Source organism: Myotis lucifugus, unplaced genomic scaffold (genome assembly GCF_000147115.1).
Source record: "Myotis lucifugus unplaced genomic scaffold, Myoluc2.0 scaffold_11, whole genome shotgun sequence".
Lineage (NCBI taxonomy): Eukaryota > Metazoa > Chordata > Mammalia > Chiroptera > Vespertilionidae > Myotis > Myotis lucifugus.
The window spans coordinates 7118089-7130224 of NW_005871059.1; the positions used below are offsets into that span (position 1 = coordinate 7118089).

The 12136-nt window shown below is 36.8% G+C and overlaps 1 protein-coding gene across 5 annotated transcripts in view; it reads left to right on the forward strand.

Annotated features, from left to right (window-relative positions):
- Positions 1-160: 160 nt before the first annotated feature.
- Positions 161-12136, forward strand: part of PLAGL1 (PLAG1 like zinc finger 1) — a 50739-nt gene continuing 38763 nt past the window's right edge. For all 5 annotated transcript variants that reach the window (XM_014451841.2, XM_014451844.2, XM_023750179.1 and 2 more), the window contains exons 1-2: positions 161-379; positions 5255-5325. The gene's annotated coding sequence lies outside the window, so the exon portion shown is untranslated. The remainder of the gene's footprint in view (positions 380-5254; positions 5326-12136) is intronic.

A 12136-nucleotide genomic window follows, 5' to 3' on the forward strand; every position in this document is an offset into this window, starting at 1 on the left:
ACGCCCCCGCCGGGGGCCCCCAGCGCCCTCCCGCCCTCCCTCCCGCAAGACGCGCCGTTCCGGCTCGGGCTCCGCCTGCACGGCCTCCCCTCTGCAGCCCATCCTCGCGGGCTGCCAAAGCGGCAAAGCCCCACGGCATCTGCCACTTGTCACTCAAGCCGTCGGCACCGCCCCGAGCCTTGATTTAGGCGCGGCCGGGCGGATTTCTGGCCTCACTCTCCTGCTGGACAGACGGCCACACGGACGGGGCGGCTCTCCAGCTCAGCTCAGCTCAGCTCAGCGGGCATCGCGCGGCACTTCCCCGGCTTTGCCGTCATGGCCGCAGTGGCAACAGCCTGAGCTGCCTCGCCTGAGTTCCGCGGGACTCTCGACCCGAAGGGTAGGTGGTCGGTGGCCGTGGCCAGGCTCCGTGGCCGTGGGGCCCGCCACGGGTTTGGGGTGGCGGCGGGCGGCGGGCGGAAGGCGGCGGCATTGCCGCGGAGCAGAGCGAGGACCGGGCTCCGTGCCGCGCCGGGGAGGGTGTGCCGCCCGCGCCGCGGACGGGAAGGTCCGCGCTCCTCGTTTCCTCGGGACCTCGGGACCGAGCGAGAAACTCCGACCGATTGTCACCGGGCGAGCCCCGTCCGCTAGAGCCCACAGTGCTGTCACCAGGTCGCGTTTCTCGCCCCTTTGGGAAGCCTTCGCGTCTATTGGGCATGCAGTAAGTGGACTCGCTGTTCGAAACCTGGCGCTCCAAACTTGCCCAAAGGCCGAAAAGATCATTGAAAAGTCCGTTAAAAGTAAGAACACGAGCTGTTTGCAGGTTTGTAAATGCATTATGGAAAGTAGGATTCGTTTTATGCTTTCATCGTACGGACCTACCCGATAGGCTCCTAAAATGTCTCTGGGTTAGGATAGGTGATCATGTAATTTTTGTTATTTAGTTTCAGCATCAGACTGGAGGGACACCGGTGAGGATTTTTACTTCTTAATAAATATACTCCTGTAATTTTGACTTTTTTCCCGCCCTCCCAACAAATGTGTTACTTTTATGTTTCAGGAACCCAATAAAAAAGTTAAAAATAGAAACACTCAACTTAGGTCCTCCTCCTTCCAGGAATCCTTCCCTCCCCCGTCCCTCCCCAGGCACGATCCGAGGCCCTCCTGTGAGCTTTCTGGGGCCTCACCGAGGTCTTGGTCCCTAAGGTCCTCCCCACCCCACCCCACCCCCACGCCCGTGTATTAACCCATCCGTCTGGCTCGGAGCCCAGTGGATCCTCAGCACATGGTAAGTGATTAATACTGTTTAACGACCAAAGGAAACGATAAAACGGCCTTATGTTTCATGGTTTTAGCTCTAACATTAAAGAGTGGTAAAATTAGATAAGAATATTTGTTCAAAAGTTAAGGATCTGGAAAAGTTGACAACAGCCGATGCCCCTGTTCCACGTCCTCTCAGATATTTATCCTCTAGAGCAGCGGTTCTCAACCTGTGGGTCGCGACCCCTTTGGGGGTCGGAAGACCCTTTCACAGGGGTCGCCTAAGACCATCGGAAAACACATATATAATTACATATTGTTTTTGTGATTAATCACTATGCTTTAATTATGTTCAATTTGTAACAATGAAAATACATCCTGCCTATCAGATATTTACATTATGATTCATAACAGTAGCAAAATTACAGTAATGAAGTAGCAACGAAAATAATTTTATGGTTGGGGGTCACCACAACATGAGGAACTGTATTAAAGGGTCGCAGCATTAGGAAGGTTGAGAACCACTGCTCTAGAGCGATGTTTTTCAAAGTTTGGAGCGCATTTTTGTGGGTCTGAAATCAGTTACGTGGATAATGATCAGGACTTGTACAACACGAATTGACAGAGAATAGAAAAATATGGGAATGTATATCAGGTCATAGGGTATTTGTTTCATGAAAAAAAATTTTTCCTCTCAATTTTATACGTACACACAGATGTGTGTCATGATGTAAAACGTCATTCTTTAGTATGTATGAGTCATGGTCAAAAAAGTTTGAAAGCCACTGCCCTAGATAATGTTCATACATATACACAAGCAGACGTGTACAAGGTTTGCTGTAGTGTTGTTTTAATACCCCCAAAGCTGGAAGAAACCTTTATGTCCATCTGATAGAAGAAAGGTAAATTGTACTCTAGTCATAAAATGAAACCCACCCAGTACAGTGGTGAACGAAGTAGTTTTGCATTTTAACATAAATGCATCTCAAAGTGGAGCCAAAAAAAAAAAGCAAGTAAGAATACTGTATGATATCATCTATGTAAAATTCAGAACCTGATGAAATAAAGCTCTTCTTAAGGATGCATGCATAGGCATTAAAAGTAGTGAAGAAATTAATACCATAAAAGTCAAGTTAGTGGTTATCTCCTGGGGGAGTGGGGGGGGGCTGTGAATGTGAGGGGACACACTGAGGGCTTCGGGGATGCTGGGAGTGTTTTGTCTCCTGATCTGGGCAATGGTTACATGGGTGCTTTTGCTTTATAACTCTTTGTTAAATGATACATATGTCTGTATATTAAATCCCCCCCCCATATATTAAAATATGGGCATCTCAGAATGAAGAAACCTGAAGCCAGGACTCTAGTTTATTATTCATATTTTCCAGCTGCTCTTTTAAAAAAAAAAAAAGTCATGATCAGGGAGAGGTATCTAGGAAATTTAAATATCAGAAATATTTTATTTCATAAATGTTATGGTAGATACAACAGTGTTCATAAAATTTTTAAATGTTTTATATCCTAAATAACAATATTTAGCCAGGGGATTGTCAAGGGCGGGGAAAAAAAGGAGATATATGTAATACTCTTTGTAATACTTTAAGCAATAAAATATAATTAAAAAAATAAAATAATATTTAGAATAAAATTAAAATCATTCACAAATAATAAATTCACATTTTGGTGTGTTTTCTAAAATGCAATTTTTGTGTATTTTTTTACAAAACTGCAATTATATTTTATATAGTAATTTAAATTTAAATAAAGTCTTTTTATGAAAAATCAAAGATGGAAAAACATATAAAAACATAACAGACCTTCATCAGAGATTTTAAAACACTAACATGTTGTCATATTTCAAAAATTTCAGTTCCTCAGTCACTTTAGGCTACATTTCAAGTGCTCAATAGCAAATGTGATTAGTGGCTATTATATTTTATGATATTATTTTACATTATACTATATTGTTTAACAGAACTTTTCCATCATTGCAGAAATTTCTATTAGAAAACATTGTTTAAGATACAAACCCTTTGTTGGTTAAATAAACTGTGGACAATCTTTTCTTTGTGTTTTTGTGTCTTAAGATAGTCTTCTCTACTATTAGGGTAATATATTTTGAAATTCTTTTCTAAAAAATTTTGAAGTTTGTATCTTTTACATATTTAGATCTTTAATTTACCTGACTCATAAATGTATATATGTATGTATCAATGTATAGCTGTTATGTTGTGAGATTAAGATTAATCTGTTTTCTTTTTCCCGTGTGGAGCAGTCCTGGGACCAGTGGTCTGCAGTGCCACCTCCGTCATAAACATATTTCCAGATATGCTTGGGCTCATTTCTGGGCTCTTTATACTGCAAATTCTACAGATTTTTATTTACTATTGCTTTATATTTAGTATATTTTTCAGTTCTAAAAATTAAAACTTTTTTTCATTATATTTTTCTTTTTTAATGAGATTTTTAGAAGTATTATTTACTTCCAAACCTGGAAGGTTTTGTGAGCTATCCTTTTGTTACGGGTTTCTAACTTGCATTGTAGTCGGCAAATGAGGGCTCTATGCTACCGATTCTTCGAATCTTTGAAATTTGAGAGTTGCTTTATGGCCTCATGGTTACTTTTCCAACTGCTCCTTGAATGATTGAGAAGAATATGTACTCACAGACTTTTGGGGCAAGGTACACACACACACACACACACACACACACACACACACACCAGTACACATATCTATATATATCTATATATCTATATATCTATATATCTATATCTATATATCTATCTATATATCTATATATCTATCATTATATCTATCTATATATCTATATATATCTATATATACATATACATATATATATATATATATATATATATATATATGTCTTAGATTAAGCATAAGAATTGTGGCACTCAAATCTTTTCAACCTTACTAGTATTTTGGTTTGTTTGATCTATCAATTACTGAGATAGGTATAATAAAAACATCACAATAAAATAATGTGTTGTCTCAATTTCTTCTTGTAATTCTGTCACCTTTGCTTTATAAAAGTTGAAAGTATATGCAAGTTCGGAATTGCTTTATCTTCTCTGTGAATTGGAGCTTTTGTCATTCTATAGCTGCCTCTCCCAAACGCCTTTTACCTTAAAATCTGTTTTGTTTTATAATACTGTAGTCACACCTTTCTCTTAGCATTAGCTTAGACTTTCAAAAAGGTAAAATCTGATTGTTTTTCAATCCACACTGCCAATCTTTGTCCTTTTACTGGGAGTTCTCAGCCCAATTAAGTTTAACATAATTACTGATATACTTAGGGTTAAAGTTAGCATTCTGTTTTATGGTGTGGGTTTTTTTGTTTGTTTGGTTTTGTTTTGTTTTGTTTTAATCCTGTCTTCTTTGTGTGTGTGTGTGTTTTCTTTCTTTGCCACCTTTTGGATTTTTTCTTATTTCATTTTCCTCCCTCTCAGCTAGTATGAAAATTATATGTTTGAGTTCTTTCTTTTAGTCAGTTCCTTTAAATTTTTAATGAATAAACTTAGCTTACTCTAAAGTTTATTAATTCTATTCTTATTACAAATAATTCAAGAAAAAGTTTGCTAAGACTCCAGTTAGTTTCCTGGCTCACATGTTATTGTCATCCACAGTTTTGGGTCCATCTTGATTTTTTTTTTCCTATAAATTTTACATTATTTTTTTCTTTTTATGGATTCTTTGTCATTCTTTCTTGTATCTCAGATTTTTTTTTTCTTCCTCGGGTATATATTTTAGAAGCTTGTTTATTCAGAGGCTGTTGGTGGCAAACTTTACCTGAAAATGTCTTTATTTTGCTTTCATTCTTGAATAATGGTTTTGCTTGGTATATAATTTCAGGTACACACTTTCTTTCTCAGCCCTTTGGAGGTATCATTCCATTGACGTTCACTTCAGTGTTACAGTTCGTTCAAATAACTGCTGTTTGTTGGTAATCTGTGTTTTTTTGCCGGATTTTAAGATCTCTTTTCTCTTGTGTTCTACAGTTTTACAACGGAGTGTGTCCAGGTGTGGCCATTTCATTTATCCTGGATTGATTGTGTTTCCTGTGTCTAAGGTTAGTGTTTCATCAGTTCTCGAAAGTTTTATCCTTTATCTCTTTCAGTATTGTTTTCCCTCCATTTTTTTTCTTTTCATTCCTTCAAGAACTCTGATTCAACTTCTGTTAAGCTTTCTCATTCTGTCATCCATGTCTTTTAATTTTAATCTAGCTTTTCTATATTTTTTACCATGTTGAATTTTAGGTAATTTTAGACCTGCATTGTGATCTTTGTCTAATTTTTGTTTTCTTCTCCAAATTTACATACAATAAAAACAAAAATAAAATGTGTGGCTTATTGAAATTTATGGCTGCGTGATCACCACCCTGATAAAGATAAAAAAACATTTTTATCCCTGCAAAAGTTCCCTCCTCTTCCTTACTATCGACAGAACCGTTCCTCTCCCCCAGTCAAGTATTCTCCTGACGTCTCTCACCATGGATTATTTTCAGGTATTCTTGAACTGCTTATAAATGGAATCCTATAGTTTATTCTTTTTGTGTTATTTTGTTCACAGAATATTTTTTAGATTCATCCTTGTTGCCAGTATAAGTAGTTTTGTTTTTGTTTTTGTTTTTGCTTTATAGCAGGGGCTGGCAAACTATGGCCTGTCAGCCCATGCAGCCCAAAACATGTTTTATTAAAATGTTATTGGACATAGCCATGTCCTTTCATCAGCGTCGAGTAGTTGTAACAAAGACCATATATCCCATGAAGCCTAAAATATTTTCTGTTGAACTCTTTATGGATAATGTTTGGTTTATATGGATATACCACAGTTTATTTATCCTTTCTCTTGTGGATGAATATATGAGTTGTTTTCAGTTTTGGGTCATTATAAATAAATAAATAAGTACATAAATAAATACGTAAATAAAAATTACTGCAGATGTTCACGACACCGCCCTAAATACATGGAGCTGAACTGGTGGTCTTTGGGTAAGTTGGTTGCGTTTCCATAAGTATTAATGTTAAACATCTTTTTATATTTTTATTGACCAGTCAGACTTGTTTTGTGAAGTTCCCTCAAGGTCATAAAGAGATTTGCCTCTGGTTTCCTCTAAGCTTTATCATTCTAGTCCTCACAGTTGGGTCTTTGATTTACCTCCAGCTGATTTTGTGTATGGTGTGAGATGGGGGTCAAGATTTATTTTCCACATGGACATCCAGCTGCTCTACACATTTATTAAAAAGACCTTTCTTTTCCCATCAGGTTGCAGTGGGGTCTTGGTTAAAAATGAATAATCATATTTTGGATCCTCTTCTGTACTCTATTCTGTTCCACTTGAAATACTGACCAATTTTCTGTCAGTACCACACTTTCTTAATTAACTACTGTAGTTTATAGTAAGTCCTGACATACAGTAGTGTAAAACCTCCACTTTTGTTCTTCTTAAGGACTGTTTTAGCTATTGCATTTCTATATAAATTTTAGAATGAGCTTATTAATGTCTATTTTTTTAAAAAGTCTACCAGACTTTTGATTGCGATTGCATCAACTCTATAGAACAAATTTTGGAGAATGGGCATCTTAACAGAATCTTTCAATCTATGAACATGGTATGTCTCTCAATTGAATAAGTTTTTCAATTATTTCTAGCATTATTTTGGTGGTTTTAGTGTGGAGAACTTAATGCATTATTAAATTTATTTCTAGGCATTTGATTTATTTATGCTATTGTAAATGTCTTTTTCTTAATTTTATTTTTCAATCATCTTGCTGGTATCTAGAAAGACAATTGATTTTTGTGTATCGAACTTGTATTTTGTGACCTTGCTAAATTCACTTTTCAGTTCTGGTAGCTTATAGATTGTTGGGGATTTTATCAGTGCACAATCACATCATCTGCAAAAAAGAAATTGTTTTAATTTGCCTTTCTAATCTCTACTCCTTTTTTCTTTTTCTTGCTTTATTGCATTGGCTGGGAACACTGGAAGGATATTTAACAGAAGCGTTTAAAATGGATATCCTTGTTTTTTTCTAAACTTAAGGGAAGATAATCAGTATTTCATTATTAAAGATAATGTTTACTGTATTTTTTTGGTTTTTTGGTAAATGTCTTTTACCAGATTGAGAAATTTTCTTCTATTCCTGGTTTATTGAGATCTGTTTTCACTAATGGGTATTAAAGTAAAACATGTATTAAATAATTTTAGATTTATGGAAGAGTTGCAAAGATAGTATAGAGTGTTCCTATACACCCTTCACCAACCTTCCTCCATGTTAACATCTTACATAACCTGGTACATTTACCAAAATTAAGAAATTAACATTGACACAATACTATTAACTAAATGACAGGCTTTATTCAAGATTTCCCACTTTTCCCACCAATGTCCTTTTTCTGTTCCAGGATCTAGTCCATATACCAAATTGCATTTAGTTGTCATGTCTCCTTAGACACTCCAATCTGTGACAGTTTTTTTAGTTTTTACTTGTTTTTCATGACCTTGCCACTTTTGAAGAGTACTGGTCATGTATTTTGTACAGCGTCCCTCAATTTGGGTTTGTCTGATGTTTTCTTACTATTAGACTGAGGTTGTGGACTTTGGAGGAAGAATACCACAGAGATATTGTGTCCTTCTGTTGCATCCTATGTGGGGGAACATGATATTCACTTCAGCATGTTAACCTTGATCACATAGTTTGGATGGTGTCTACTAGATTTCTCCACTGTAACATCATTACTTTTTCACTTTCTATCTATTCTGTTAGAAGCAAGTCCACACTCATGGGGAGGAGAAGGAAAAGTATCAAATGATTTGAGAATATATGTTAAAACTACCATGGTAATTAGTAAATACTTTGAGGGAGATATTTTGAGGGTTTGCAAATACCCTGTTTCTCCTTAAGGTTGTCCACTAATTTTAGCATTCAGTTGATCTTGCCTGCAGCAATTATTGTGGTATTCTAATGATGATTTTCCATTTTCTTCATTCTTTCTACATTTATTAACTGGAAGTTTGACTCTGGAGCCAGATTGCCTGGGTTCAATTCCTACGTGTGCCTCTACTTACCTCCACAGTGTAACCTTGTGCAATTACTTAACTTCTCTATATTTCAATTTTCTCATCTATAAAATGTAGATAAAATGTCTACCAAGAAGGTTGTTGAGATCATTAAATGAGCTCATACATAGAAAGGGCTAAGAATTATGCATAGTCCTAGGGACATAGTTATTTTTTCCTTTCTGTATTTCTTAATGTGGCAGGTTATTTTAATTTTAATTATTTTAATATATTAATTATTAAATCATCTTGTATTCCTGGGTAAACCTTACACATATTTCTATGATCTGGATTTAACTTGTTTAATTTTTTTCATATACTATTCATATCATACAGTGGCTCTTCTTTTGCCATAGCACAAGACGTAATGAGTGATAAATTCCTGAAAAAAAGATTACACAAGAGCTTAGCAACTGAGGTGGCAACATTCCCAACTTTCTAGAGCGATTTATATCTGAGTCTTTGGGTAGAGATAGAGATCAAGATAGCTCTTGCAAATGAGTCTTTTTCAATATTGAATTGAGCAAATTCAGAACTTGGCATATATTATGAAAAATGGGCCCTCAACAGGAAATGAAAAATGATCTTAGCTTTTCTACATGTTTCACCTTGAACAATGTTTTATTGTAGAGGTTTCAATATTTGGAATATTCTGAAAGATTTATTTGCCACCAATATGTATTGAGTACTTTTGATGTGCCAGGCAATATGTTTTGCTGGTTTGGGATTCTTCTCTGCTCTTGAGCGTATGGGCCGTGTCAGGATCATTTCAAAAGCTGAAGGCAGGCCTACTCGAATCATTCAAGGAAACTCAATGTCTGTCCATTTTTAAAATGTGGGTAACATTGAACTCTATCTTTTCTGTTTGTTTCTTTCACTCCGCTGAGCATCTTGGATTGGGCCCTTATCATCCTATGTCCCCCCCCCCCCATATGTTTTCCTCCCCTTTCTAGCAAGGCTAATGACCACTGGGGGTCAGTTCTCTAAAAAAATCCTTCAGTGACATGCCAGGACTTGAGAAAACAGGTCCTTGACAGTGGTCCTTCCCTGTCTAGTCCCAACTTGCTTTCCGAGCCTCATAGTCTTATTCCTCAGAGTTAGTCCAGTAGCACAGTGGGTCTTAACTACTCTCCAGAATCCGGTCACTGTACTGTGTTTGAGGCTCTGCTTTTACTCATGCCATTTCCTATGCCTTAAGTGGGTTTTCCAAAAAATTTCCAAGCTCTGTTCAGAGGATACTCCTCCGCAACCCTACTAGCTAGATAAGAACTCTGTGATTTATAATCTGTAGCCCTTGTTAAATTCTTACCTTTCATCACCAGTCTTTATATCTAAATGTCATTTCCAGTTGGTCAGGTTCTTAGAGATAGGGTTCCATTACCTACCATGATACTTTGCATACAAAGAGCTATTGCCAAATATCTACCATTCTTAAGTACCTTCTATACCTACTATAATTGTACTACAAGTCTGCAAAGTAAGTATTATTGTCCCTGTTTTAAATTGTGAAGAAACTCAGTATCAAAGAGATTAAGAAATTTGCCCAACACCATATAGTTAGTAAGTGGCAGAACTGGTTTGTCTGATTTAAAAGCTCTTGCTCTTTCTTCTATGCCATACTACTGTGGTACTAAAAATAAATAGTTAAATAAAATTATTTAATAGACATATTTATGGTAAAAACACACTACCAAAATTGCATTACTTACATCGTCAGTATGCTGCTTGGAGTCTTTGTTTCAGTGACCAAGCCGCTTGATGTGGACTAACTGATGTACTCCTACTTTCTTTGGATTTTCCTTCTAAGTTTTTATTTATTCTAATGAGTAAGGTTTGAATAGTCTAATTATTTTAGGGCCAGTGAAACAGTTAGAAACTTAAGCACAATCTGTTTGGTTTCTGTCCTATGTTCAAGTAGAAGATTTTACGTTTGCCTAATAACCTTGAAGTAAGGCAACTGATAAGGTAAAAATAGTTAGCCTATATTTTATGAAGTACTTTTTCTCCTACTGAGTTATAAAATACATGGGACAGGGGGAGAATATAAAGTGAGGCAATCTTAAATATACAGCTTGATGAATTTATATATATCTGCGTAAGCACTAGATCAAGGTAGACAATATTACATCCATCCAGAAAGAAAAATTCTCTCATGCATCCTCCAGCCAGTACCTCCCCTAGAGATAACACTCTTCTGATTTCCCTCACTCTAGATTAGTTTTGACTATTTTTGAACTTTAAGAATAACCAAATAGTATGTATTGCTTTGTGTCTGACTTTTTTCATTCTGCATACTTTGTTGAAATCCATCCATGTTGAAGCATGCATACATACTTTGTTGTTTCTCATATATATATATATATTCTGAGTTGCATTCCATTATTTCAATATACCATAGTTTTTCTTTGATGGGAGTGGAATGTTGATGATCTCTGAATTGCCTAGGGGGGGTGTCCTTATTTCCTTTTCTTAAAGAATAAAGCATGGTTTGCAGTCAAATAGCTTATCTTCTAGTCCTATTCAATCTCAGTAGTGGAAAAGCCTTCCTTTATTTTATCCCATCTAGGTTCCCTTTGGTCCAAATTGGCAGTGTCCTGTTGGTATAATCCCAACTCTATTTCTGGCTTTTGCAGATTTAGCCGATTAATTCCAATCTCATTGTGGAATGATTATCTAGCCACACCTTCTCCTGGACATGCTTTCTCATTTTTTGCAGGATGGGTAGATTGAGAATTTTCCCAAATCTTCATGTTCTCATTATTTTTTGCTTAGGGATTTTTTCTATTTATCTCTCTCCTCTTACATTTTACTGGAGAAGCCAGGTCACATGCCTCAACACTTTGACTAGAAATCTCTTCAACTAAATATTTGATTTTATCACTTCCAAGTTCTTTCTTCCACTAAATACTAGAACACAATTCAGCCCAATTCTTTGCCAGTTTATAATAAGGATCACCTTTCCTCCAGTTTCCAGTAGCGTATTCTTCATTTCCACCTGAGTGAGTCTCACCAGAATCACCTTTAACTTTCCTATTTCTACCAGCAGTCTCTCCAAGGCAATATAGACTTTTCCTAGTAAGCACCTCAAAACTCTTTCAGCCTATACCCATTAATTACCCAGTTCCAAAGCCACTTCCTCATTTTCAGTCATTTGTTAAGTAGCACCATACTTCACAGTACCGAATCTAAATTAGTATGCTTAGGTTGTCGTTAACAGAATACCACAGATTGGGCAGCTTAAACAACATAAATTTATTTTCTCACAATTCTGGAGGCTAGAAGTCCAAGATCAAGATACCAGCAAATTCATTTTCTGATGAGACCTCTTTTTTTCTGGCTTACAGATGACTACTGCTTTCTTGCTGTGTTTTCACGTGGCCTTTTCCTCTGTGCTTGCTTGGAGAGAGTGGCCACTGGTGTCTCTTTATCTTTTTATAAGGACACCAGTCCTGTTGGATTAGGGCTCTACCCTTAACCTCATTTAGCCTTAATTACCTCCCTAAAGGACTTATCTTCAAATAGTCACACTGGAGGTTAGGGCTTCGACATATGAATTTTGAGAGACCCAATTCAGTCCATAACAATGGGTCTTGTAGAAACGCATGTGGCAGTAAAGTATTGGGGCTGAATACAAGCTACTTTAGTAACTACTCTCATATGCCATGTTTTTTTAAGCATACTCTTAGCATTTATAATGCAACTAGTTTAGTTTAGCTCCCGCTGGAGATTTTGAGGGCTTGTATGAAGTAGAACTATTACGTTAATTCTGTCTGCACTTCTGTGAAGCAGAAGTCAGTGTCATACATTTTAAGGGTAAGA